General features: G+C 39.7%; 1 long non-coding RNA gene across 1 annotated transcript in view; it reads left to right on the top strand.

Annotated features, from left to right (window-relative positions):
- Positions 1–12,676, top strand: part of LOC139600815 (uncharacterized) — a 54,409-nt gene that overhangs the window by 23,925 nt on the left and 17,808 nt on the right. The window contains exon 2 of the long non-coding RNA XR_011682678.1: positions 1,613–1,685. This is a non-coding gene — a long non-coding RNA (uncharacterized lncRNA). The remainder of the gene's footprint in view (positions 1–1,612; positions 1,686–12,676) is intronic.

Genomic DNA, 12,676 nt, shown 5'->3' with positions numbered 1-12,676 from the left:
GAGATTTCATGGCAATTATAGAATGTATTCTTTACATATTTTCTGTTATCAAAAAGAATACTGAAATATATATTTACCATACATACTGTAAATATTAGCATAATGCAACATTTAGAAAAATCAAAGGGAATGGAAGTGCCTTTTAGTGAGAAGAAGTCAAGGTTATGCTGACATTGTCCAACTTTTCTTTCTTTTATGGTTTAATTTCAAAATGCAATTCTGATAAAACCCCTGGTACAGAAAGACCTGAATCAATGGGATGTGATTAAGTTCATTGTCTTTTCCTCTTACCATGTGGCCACCCATTCAAATGACAGACTGTGTTATGCCTGGAAGAGTTGTGTTCCTGATTGTGCTGCAGTACTGGCCTATTGGGCCATTAATGTATATTCACAGAATGTCAGAATTCTAAGGTTAGAAAAGACCTTTAAGATCATCTTTACACTTCAGATTTTGTCCCTGACACCAATGTAATTTAAATAGACTAAACTCTAATTTTTGTAACAACTGTATTTTATTGATTCATGCTTCCTTTTGCCCTCGAGTTGACTTCCAGTGCAGCCACTCTGAAATGCTGTAATTTATTGAAACTGCCCATGTAGTCCATTAATGAGTCTGAACCAAACAGTTTGCCAATGCCACTGAGCTTTGTTGGCTCTTTTAATGATTATCCCAAATATTGTGTGAGAATTTCCACAGTGATCACAATGTTGTCTCCTTTGTGTCTCTGGCAGCAGCTGTATTTGTCCTCTCTGGGATTCTTCATTCCAGTGCATGCTATTGATGCATGATGATCATCTTTTTCTGGAGTAGGCATGTAGAATAAATGAGCTCTACTGTTCACTTTTTCAGCCATAATCTTATTATGTAGATCTACATTCGTGAGCTTTGTAAGAGAGGTTGCAAAAACTTTTACATAGAAGAGTAGGCACTTCAAATCAGTCTTTGAAATGAGAATTCCTGCTTATGAGACTAGGCATGGCTGGGTGAGATTCTGTGCAGTTCTGGGCATATGGATAGGAAAAGATGTTTTTATTGATCTAGTGAGGAGATAACCTCTGGAAGCAGTTTGTGTCAATATTTTGTTCTTTGATATCATTTGGTCCCATCAGTGAAAAAAATGATGTGGTTAAAAACTTGTGTGCTTCCTGTTTCTTTGTGCTTACTTTGGAGAAGTTTGCTGCAAGTACCATGGCAGAAACTGTTTAACTTCATGGTAGACCTCATAATCTTTCTTATGCATTTCAAGGATTCTGGTATTTGAAGTTTTCTACTGCTTTTCTTGTTTCTTGGTGGGTGAAAGAAAGGCAAATTGGTTCCATCACCCACAGAAAGGAATATGCTTGTTTCCCACAGGTTTGTGTCTGGCCTCTTCATTACCTGACATTAACAGTCAATCCAGAGACTGAAGGGGAATCCCTTCACTGACAGCAAGACAAAACCTAAATTGTTGGATTGAACATCCCTACATCTCTGTGTCTGTGCCTGTTCAAGGCCTGACAGTGCTGGCACCTGCTCACCACTTTGTAACACCTTCTGGATTAAAGATGTGGGGAAAAAGCTTCTCACCCTAGTACAGCCCTCAGATTATCATTCTTTATTGATTTTTCAGGTAATCAGCAGTGAAATTGCAACAAGAATTCCAAGGGTAATCAGGAGAGACTTCATGGACTTGGAATGAGTGGGTAAGTGATCAGGAGCACAAGCAGCGGCTCCTCTGTCTTTCCAGTCTTACTCCAAGAAGGACATTGAGGTGCTGGAGCGTGTCCAGAGAAGGGCAATGGAGCTGGTGAAGGGTCTGGAGCACAGGTCTGATGGGGAGAAGCTGAGAGAGCAGGGCTTGTTTAGCCTGGAGAAAAAGAGACCATCACTCTCCTCAGCTGCCTGGAAGGAGGTTACAGCCAGGTGGGGGTTACTTCTCCCCAGTAACAAGGGGCAGAACAAGAGGAAATTGCCTCAAATTGTGTCAGGGGAGGTTTAGATTGGATTCTAGGGAATATTTCTTCACTGAAAGGGTGACTGAATTGATACAGGCTGGACCGGGGAGTGGTGGATTCACCATTCCTGGAGGTTTTTAAAAGACTTGTAGATATGGATCTGGGGGACTGGTTTAGTAGTGAACTTGTCAGTGCTGGGTTAACCATTGGGCTTGATGCTCTTGGGGTCTTTTCCAACCTAAATAACTCAATAATTCTACGAATCATCTTGTAATAGTAATTCTCATCTTCCTTGAAAACCATCATCTGTATGATATGCTAATGATATCCAGAAACACTGTATTTTGAAGCACTTAAAGGCAGGTCATTAAATTTACTGCTGTTCTAAGAAATGTTTTATTCAGAGTACACCCACATAATTCATTATGCTGCTTTTACCTCTTCAGCCAAATCTATCTCTCACTATTCGATTCACCAATGAGATATTTTTCAAGTTAGTGGGAAAAGTGACTGGAAAAAAGTCACACCTGCCACACCAAAAGAGAGAAATATGTAAAAATACTGATAATTATTTATGTTTTGTGCTATATTGTGCTTTCAGCAGCCAAAAACAACCCAAAAAACCAAAACTCCGAGAGAAATTTGCACAAACAACACTAATGGGACATGTTCCAGAAAGAAAAAAAATGTTTGCAAATAGAACAGACATCAATATGATTCTTAAAAGTAATACTGTATGTTTCCTTCCAAATAATTCCATTTGAGGAATTCAAGGTCACATACTGATGATAAGTAGACATAAATTATTTTGCTATCAGGCAATCTTATGATTATGTTGCTGTTTAAGAATGAAATACAGACACCAAGTTTGAAAAATGGGTTATTCATTCACTGGGGAGTTCTGAATTGTATTTTTGGAAATTGAACAGAACTATTCTCAAATTCATGATGACTCTGAGTACACCCTGCAGTTTCATAATACACTGTCAGAGAAAGTCAGCCAAGTATCTCTAAAAATTCTACAGAAAGGACACTTTAGTTTTGTGAATAAGACAATTTAGACTCTATTTGAGTTTAACTTCTTTCTTAACTTCTGTTTGACTTTCTAAACTTCTTGAAGACCCTAAAGATTTCTGATGGCAATAACAGTTAATATTTTGCAATGGGTGGAAGACAGAGCTGGGAAATGACAGAAGGTCTAAAAAAAGGAATTTACTGCACCAAACACACTTTCTGAAGCAGAGACATGAATGCTGAGAAAAACTAAAGATGACATAGACTGTCTGAGCAACAACAAAAAACATTAAGGAAAAGAACGTGAAATTGGAAAGAAGCTTTTATTTTTTACCTCTGTGTGTGCATCTATATACACATTTATATATGTACAGCACCATGTAAGCCTTCATGTGTTTGGGTGTGCACATACAGCCTGATGCACAGAAGCAAGGATTTGCCTTATTCTTTTGAGAAGAAAATGGCTTGAAATATTGAGTCAACAAGGCAGTAATACCTGCTTTAAGAACCAGGAACTGCAGTAAGAAAAACTATGATATGTTGCAATGATATGTTGTTCCACAGGGCAGAACAGAAGGTGCTCTTCAGAAGACATAGGGACTTGAAGTACTCTCTTTTTACTTGGCCATTTATTATGAAAAACCTTTAGGGTCTTAATAGTCTTGGAGGTTTCTGTCCCTCTTTCATTTTTCATTAAAAATGCCAATTAGATAGGAATGTCTATAGTATGAACTACCTCTTTGGAGCACCAGGCTAAAATATGGACATAAGATGTCTAATTTGTGCACTTAAATGGAAAAAAAATATTTTGCAAAGAAAAATTAGCAATGTTGAGAAGAATGTCTTAAACCTTGGAAGTGGAAACTGATGGACCCTGAACAATCAAATTTTTCTAAATTATTATAAGTGACTTGTGTTTGAAATTTACAGAGAATAATGAAAATTGAGGCAGCAAGAACTTCAGCTCAGTGATTAGAACCCCACTGAAGCTCTACAGGTGAGATGTAACCAAGTGACCCATCTCCAGTGATGTCTTTTGATATGGTTCAAATAGTGAAGATTCAAAAGTCTAATAACTTAGGAGAGTTGCTCTGTATTTTTAAGTAGAATGTGAGACAGTCTTTTTGTTTGATTGTTACTTAAAGTAATTCAAGAAGAACTCTGAAGCAATTTACCTTTTTAGAGATTGTAAAGGTTCGAATAATGTGCTTAATGTTTTCTTTGGGAATTTACAAAAGAAACAATTAATTAGTAGAAGAATATAATTATCTTTTGTTCCTAGAGAAATGTCCCTACATTCTGCTGGTTGTAGAACAATAAATTAATACCCATACAGTCAGGATCTACATAACTCTGCATACTGCCTTGTTAGGGATGAAAAAAATGTTATGACAGATCTGTAGTACAAACTCTGGGCAGCAGTGAAGACTCAGATTTGTTTACAGTAGAAATAGATGTGAATAATGTACCATCTAGAAAAACAAACAAGAAATTGAGCAGCATGATTGAAAAATTTTATTATGCTCTCCAAACATTTGTTTCAGTATCAGTTATTTACTTGCTGTCTCAACTGTCTAACTAGACCAAATTTCAAACCCTACCCAGTGAGAATAATAACAAAAGAATGCCTTAGTGCGCACAAGTTGTAAGAGAAACAAGACACAAATGTTAACAAATGAGTATATATTTTTATGATCTCAAGTCCATGTATCCATCCAAAATGGCTTTGATGTTGACCCTTGAAACAACTTGGTTTGCATACAGTAGTAGAGATTTGCCAGCACTTTCTTTCTAAACATCCCAAGACTGCCAACTGAAGACTATAAACTGAACAAAATTTAATTTTCATGCTCTGGATCAGGCAAGTTAGCACTTGGTCCATGGTCTGCTGCAGGCTGCTCTAGGATCGGGTGAAAGAACAAGAAATAATACATGTTCTGCTTTTTTTCCTCTCTTTTGTTTCTTTTTTTTTTCTTTTTTTTTTTTCTTTTACTTTTTGCTGTGCCCTAGAAGCATAGAGAAAGAATATCTATGTGGGGAAAGAAACAGACACGCCTCACTTTGGTTAGTCTACCTGGAAAAAGCTATAAGGTTGGAGAGCTTTGCAGTGGGTTGTCAGAAGGAAATATGAAGGAAATGGGTGGATGGTGGGAAAACATGATCTGGAGACTTAAGGAGAAGAATAATCTCCTAGAAAGATCTCATGGTACATTTTTATGTTTTTTCATAGCAACAAAAAAGCTGGTTTTTTGTTGCTATGACAAAAGTAGCTATATCAAGGTTCAGTGCACAGACAGCCCTCCAATCTTTACTTTTAGAGTGAGGCAGGAACACAAGTGATAAAGTAACAAGAGGGAGGAATAGTCCCTTCCTTGTGACAGGGGCTGTTGTGCAGGCCTTTACATATCACGAGAGTTGCTTTGTGTTTGTTCTTGAATGGGAAATGGAGCCTGTGTTTCCTGCTCTTCTCTTTGAGTTGAATTGAAACCAGCTGTAATATTTCAAACTATTTTCTTCCGCTTTTCTTTTGAGATGGATAATTAGCTGCAGAATCCCTGAAATGTTATAGATAATTTTCATTTGACAAAACACTTTGTGCTCATTGTTTGCAGAGGTTACTCGTATTTAAGGATCACTGCTACGTGTAGCAGATGTGGGAGGTGTCCCCACACTTTGAGGTGCTCCTTCACAAGCTCATGCACAGCCACCAGTGCTTCAAGGTGTGCCTGCCTCAGCACAGACCATAACCATGGCCACTGGTGCTTTGAGATGCACCTGCTCTGGTATGGACTTTTCCATGGCCACAGACATTTTGGGGTGCCCTGCACCCCTGTGGGCTCATCCACAGGTCACAGAACCTTCAGCTCAACTTCACACTGGGTTTCCAGCCTCTCCAGCTCAGCAACACAGGCACAGCAGTGATGCCCTGGCTGTCCGCCAGCCTGGGCACATCACAATTGTTATTATCAAAATGTTCCCAGGCGCAGCAGAGGAAGAGAAGAAGCAGTGGAAGCAAAAAATAGCCACTAATGAGCACTAGATTCTAAAGCATAGTCAGGCCAGCAAGCCCCATGGCAAGCACAGGAGCTTGGCAGTTGATATCTAAACAGCAACACCAACTATAAATTAGATCTAGCACAGTCCAATCAACTCTGTCATCATGTCATCATATGTCATGAATGCTTTGAACCCCACATTATATTCTGATAAGGAATGTTGTGGTTTAACTCCAGGTAGCAACTAAGCATGATCCAGCCACTTCTGCCTCCCCCCCACCACTGGGGTGGGGTAGAGAATCAGAGGAGTAAAAGCAAGAAAGTCATGGTGAAATAAAAGTTTAATAGATAAAAACTGTGCATGTAAACAGTGCAAAACAAGGAATTCTTTCACCATGTCCCATCATCTGGAGGAGGTTCAGCCATCTCCAGGAAAGCAGGGCTTCATCACGTGTAACAGTTAGTTGGGAGCACAAATGTCATAACTCCAAGGGTCCCTCCTTCCTTCTTTTTCCCAAGCTTTATATTGTTTTGCACAGAATATCATGGTCTAGGATATCCCTTTTGTCAGTGGGCACCAGCTGTTCCAGCCATGCCCTCTCCCAGCACCTCATGCACCCCCAGCCTGTTCACCACTGGGCCAGTGGGAGAAGCAGAAAAGGCCTTGACTCTGTGTAAGTGCTGCTCAGAAACACAAAAGTATCCCTGAACACTGTTTCCAGCACAAATCCAAAACACAGCCTTATATTAGCTACTGTGAAGAAATTTAACTCTGTCATCTCAACCAAAACCAGCAAATGACATTCAAAGGAATTTCAAATATCTGCCATGCCTTTTTTATATTGTAAAGTACAATTCACTGAAAACACCCCATTTCAGCTAAACTTCTATTGAAAAATGCTTCTCAGGTCCAGGATGGAGCTTTATATGGCAGGAACGTCAACCCTATCAACCCATCTTCATGTAGAGTCTGGTCACTGTGGTTCACTCATGCCAAACATTAGGGCTCAAGTTTCTGTTTTAAAGAGTCTACCACATCCTGGAGGATGATATTGTTCCTAAATTACTGTGTGGTTTCTCTTGCCCACATTCAAACCAAAATAAAAATATTAAAAAACCCAACCAACCAACAAATGAAACCTGCAAATGTCATTAAATTATTATTGATCATGGGTCAAAAAACAACAGGCTGAGGTTTCTAAAGCCATGTTTATGCCAGTATTTCAAAATAGCACTGAACTGCCTCCACCCATACATTCAAATACTGCAAAACTAGTGGCTACCTCCACAACTGTAACTGGAATTTGGCCCTGACCCTTACCAGTTCCTGGGTTGTGGATGGGAGAGTGCCATGTGGCCCCTGCTAGGATTTGGTTTAGATTTTTTAAATATTAAGAGGATCTTCTTTTCTTGCTTGAGGATGTTGCTTATTGCTGCAAAATTCCCAGGAGGTACACACTAAAAATGTCTCTGTACAAGAAAGTTGCTAATCTCCCAAATTTATCAAGCAGACACTCAGAAAAATGGTGCAATTAGCTTAAAAAGGTTCCATGCAGCTTTTCAAACTGTGGTTCAATTTATTTCTTTCACTTTTGAGCTGAGATATGAAATACATCTAAACTAGGAAAGTTGTCAGAATATTTTAAATTGTTTTCCAATATTTACTGGTAGTGTAATTTCTTTCACTGTCCTTTTTGTGTGTACTTTCTGTTAATCTCTGAGGATCAAGTGGCAGTGATTATCTAATGAGAATGGTCACAGAAAATATGAACAACATAGTGGAAAAGTGGTTTTGTTCATACTAGTAGTAGTACTCATGTAATTTTTATCACTTAGAAGAAAAAACCTAATATTCACATAATAAGCAGTCGTCTTTTTGTATACTCTATCCCCTTTCTCATAGAGCAGTTATGGAAAACTATGCTCAGAAGGGCTAGTAAAGAATTTCTTATTGTGATCTTGTCCCATGTTGATGGGAGAAAGTGGTGAATTTGTGTTTGCATCTTTTCACGGAATCACAGAATTGTTGAGATTGGAAGGGACTTCTGCAGATTATTGAGTCCAACTCCCTCCCCAGGCAGGGTCGTGTAAGGCAGGTGGTCCAGGAATGTGTCCAGGTGGTTTTCTGGGTTTTGAATGTCTCCAGAGAGGGAGACTTGCCAGCCTTCCTGGGCAGCCTGTTTCTGTGCTCTGCCACCCAGAATGTAAAGAAGTTCTTCCTCATGTTGAGGTACAACTTCTTGTGTTTTAGTTTATGGCCATTGCTCCCTATCTTGTCGCTGAGCACCATTGAAAACACTCTGGCACCATCCCCCTGGCACCTGTCTTTGAGGTATTTATATGCATTGATGATCCCCTCTCAGCCTTGTCTTCTCCAGAATTAACAGGTCCAGCTCCCACAGTTTCTCCTCATAAGAGAGATGCTCCTGACTCCAAAATTATTGTCCCTGCAAAAACCCTTGCAGAGGGACTTCAGAGCTGCTTAAGATGTTTCCAGTTTGGACTGTATGTTATAATCTGCTTCTTAAAGCAGGATCATTGATTTTTTCCTCTCTATATAGCAAAAGTCCTGGCAGCATACCTTTGCCTGGGTTGCTACCTACTGGCATTCATTGTGAACCATGGAGCATGTCTGAGTTCAAAGTCCTCCATCAACCTGGGCTGGCTTTTGGTCAGGCTTAGAGAAACAAAATAGACACGATATATATACAATATAGTAGAAAAAAGGAGCCCTTCACAACCTGCTTGTCTCTACTCCACAAGAGAAAGGAGAGAATAAATTATTCATTGTGAATCACTCAGCCTGCCTTGGTAGGCAGCCTTTCATGGTGTAACAACTTTAAATGAGCTGCTCCCCTTCCCTCCTCTCAAAAGTGCCACCAGCTCTTAATGCATAGTGACACTCAATTAACATGATAGGCACATGACCTAAATGCTAGATATGGCCCACTGAAGACACCACATTTTTTAAATACTTGTGAATATTTTATATATATTCTTGCTTTTCCACAATCAAAAGGGAAAAATAAATGTTCCAAAGTATTTTGTGTATTAAAGAAAAAAAAAAACAAAACAAAAAAAGAGAGAGAACATGCTCACTGTAAAGCAGTTTAGTACTGAGGGTATTCTCTTAGAAAATAGCACAACCTACCTGCAGGCAGGTAGAGTGCAGAGATCACTAGGCTATTAGCTGTTCCATAGTGAAATTGTCCTTTTTTCTGTCTTTGCCATAAGAACTATAGTCTAAAATCATTGGACTTATGAAAATAATGGGGAAAATTTTCCTTAAGCACTTTCAACTTCAGTCATTTGTCATTTTCACATGACAAGCTATTTCATGGGAAAATGTCAGAAGAGCTTTCAGTTTGAGGCTTTGAAGTTGATACTGTTTCCCTACCTAAAGTACAGTTTTGTATACTGAATTTTGGTTGGTTTGCAATTTGTCCTCTTCCTTCCTCTTTCTCCCCCCTCTCTGCCCTTTTATCTCATATGTCTGCTGTCCTCTTAATTGCCACACTGTAAATGTGAATGATCATGTTCTTGCGTGCCAGGACTTAATAATTTGCCATTAGATCATGCAAACACTGCTTTAACATAACTCACAGCATACTTAACCCCCCTCTGTCTCCTTTTCTTATAGACAAAACCAAGGGAAAATTTCCACTGACCTTAACAGTGTAAGAAAACAGACTTGGATTTTATAGGTTTGAACAGGTTAGTGCAGGGCTATTACTCTAGCTGAATGTAAATACCATCAATCATCTTTACAGTTTTCATCCATTGTAAGTGATTCATCAGGCATTAATTCTTTCTTTGCAGACACATTTTTTATCCTCTGAACTTCTCCAGGGTAAGCTCACCTTGGCCAGTGGGGTGAGAACTTTTGTCTTTGAGGAATGTCTTTACTTTTTCTTTTGCAGACCTTTTCTCCTGCTTCCTTTTTGCAAATGTCTAATGCGTATTTTCTAAGGCGTGGTGGAATCATACAAAAGCAAATAGCTGATAGGCTGTGGCATTCACATTCTCTGAAAAAATTCCTGCGCCTAGGATTTTTCTTCTGGGCAGCTGAGAAGCCTCAGAGAAAATGAAAACAATTATTATCTCATTTGCTTCTCCTGTGTTTTGCTCATGTGGAATGTGTTTGGAGATTGTTTACCTACAGGTGATTGCCTGATTGGATTCTGGTGTGAGTTGTTTTGACTCTTTGGCCAATTGGGGCCAAGCTGTGTTGACACTCTGGAAAGAGTCATGAGTTTTCATGATTATGTTTTTAGCATTCAGTAAGTACCTTTTCTGTATTCTATAGTCTAGTCTAGTCTAGTATAGTATAGTATTCTTTAATATAAAGTAGTACAAAAAAGTAGTAAATTAGCCTCCTGAGAAGATGGAGTCAGATGCATCATTCCTGCCTTCATCGAGGCATTCCTGTAGATACAATAATAAGTGGCTATGGGGAAGGTGTCCTGGGCAGCAGACTGAATGGACTCCTGGCAGAAGAGGTCCTGCCTGCTGCCAAAGGCTTCCCACATAGCCCCAGGCAAGCAAGTAAATTCCTCGATTCATCAAGGAAATGGAAGATGAGATTCTGCTTCCATTTCTAGTTTGTGTAGACTGTGAGGACCCTAGAGTGGCCACTACATTTACATACATTTCCTAATATGTATGTGTTCCTCACAGCTTGGTCTGCATCCCAGAATTAATTACAAAGGTGAAGATCAGGGAGAAAAGAGGGAGTTTGAAAATAATTTCTCTTGATGCTTCATCTCCATAATCTCAGACCACAGTTCCAAGCAATCTCTGCTCTAACACTTCTGTGTTCTCAAATAATATTATTAATTTATGACTGAAGTCACTATTACAATGCCACAGCTCATGACGATTTTCATTCTGTGTTGTTGATTCAATGAAGTAACATGGGTTTGCTTGACTTAAAATCTTCCAGATTGGCAATCTACAAGAAACTGATGGAAAACTGCAAGTTCCCTCCCTGAGGCAGCCAACCAGGAGACAGTGGCATTTGGCACATTAGCACAGCAGTGCACAAAATGGATTTCAAGTTTCTCCCTACTGATTTCCCATCTGAAGCCACTAATCCATCCCAGCTATAGTTCCAATGCCACCACAGGAAGGAGCAGTTATAGACTCTCAAGCAGAGCTGTTTTCCCTCAGCCATGTTCTCTCGTTCTCTCCGAGCTGACACCTCTGAATCAGATGTTGCTTTCCTTCACAGCCCTGTTTGACAGACTGCATTGCTTTAACAGCTAGTGTCCAAAAGTTTTATCAAATGACACTGATTAATTTATTGAGGATAGTCTTCCTTTAAAGCTGCCAGCTTTCAGTGTGTTACAGCACCAATCTGACCATTTTGGAGCCACTGGGGTTGACCCTGGGCTCCCTTACACTCCTTCAGAACAATGCAAACTTTGAATTGTGTTTTCTCAGAACTTTTACAAGTCCAAGGCAACCCTATTTATGTACTTAGACATTTGTGTGACAGTTGTTTTTCTTCTTATTTTTGGCCTGGAGAAAATAGTTCTTTCCCTGTTGAAATATGTTTTCTTCCTTCTGTTGTGCAGAACATCATCTCTTATAGATGATCTGTGGAGTGCTTTTAAAAGATGCTATGCTGAACAAAACATGCTAACATACAGTTTTAGTTAATCATCCATCTGGAAGGGCAGAAGTGTAGATACACCAGTGTTAGCAAAACCATATAATTTTGAGGCTGATCACTAAAAGGTTGGATAATTCAGTACAGCAGCCTTTTATAAATATTTGAGTTACAATATTTGCTCTTCTTGTTGTTCATTATTTGCATTTCTGACATTACAGTAGGGGTGTACTTTTCCTTTCATTTAGCATGTGATGAGAAATTTGGTGGAGCTCCCTGCTTGCTATACCTGAGGCAGGAGGCACTAATTTTTGAAGGCTGGGGCACTGTAAGACAAGATCTAGTGACATTTCTGTCTTTGGCTGACTTTGGTGCCCTCTGAAAGGTTATAGCAACACTTTGCATCTCTTTGGAGAGCTGGCATTTCTCATTCCAACTAAAGACTCTCCAAGAACTGGCTTTTCCTGTGGAAAACAAAGGAAAGAAAAGAGCAGTAGGAAAATCAGATTGCGAGTCTTTATATTCCTTAACTCTGGTTCCTGGGTTTTAGGAGGACAAGAGTTTGTTTTGTTTGTGCCAGCCATGAAAGAGCTGTCAGGCCAAGGAATCAGATCCATGTTAGAGGGTGCATCACACTGCCTTTTCCTTCCCTGTGTAGCACTGGCTTTCCCTGACTCACCAATGGATGCAGTGGCTGCTCTTTCTCCCTCAACTGTGCTCCCCTGCAAGCAGCAGCATTTGGGTGAAGTCTGCTCCTTGAGTATCTGCACATCCCAGCCCAACATCCCTGCTTCTGCTTCACCACCAGATGCATCTGGGAAACCTTTCCTAGCACTGTAGCCACCAGCCAGGACAAAATCCTCTTGAGGTGGCTGCTGAGCTTCTTAGGAAATCAGATTGGCTCCTGCAGGCAGGAAGCATATGAAAAGTCATGGAAACATCTCCCTTCCTTGGTACCTCCCACCTACATCAAATCTGCTTGGAGTTTCCCCAGACCTGCCACAGGTCTCTGAGTCTCTTGTGCTAGTGCTCTGTTCACAATTTCTCATGAAACCTTTCTGAATACTTCTCAGGGATCATACCAGCTGCCTGCTTATGTCAGTACTGCAGAATTTCTT

This window comes from Agelaius tricolor, unplaced genomic scaffold (assembly GCF_023055355.1).
Source record: "Agelaius tricolor isolate 1412-34295 unplaced genomic scaffold, bAgeTri1.0.p SCAF_2, whole genome shotgun sequence".
NCBI lineage: Eukaryota > Metazoa > Chordata > Aves > Passeriformes > Icteridae > Agelaius > Agelaius tricolor.
This window is presented reverse-complemented; position numbering and strand designations above follow the sequence as displayed.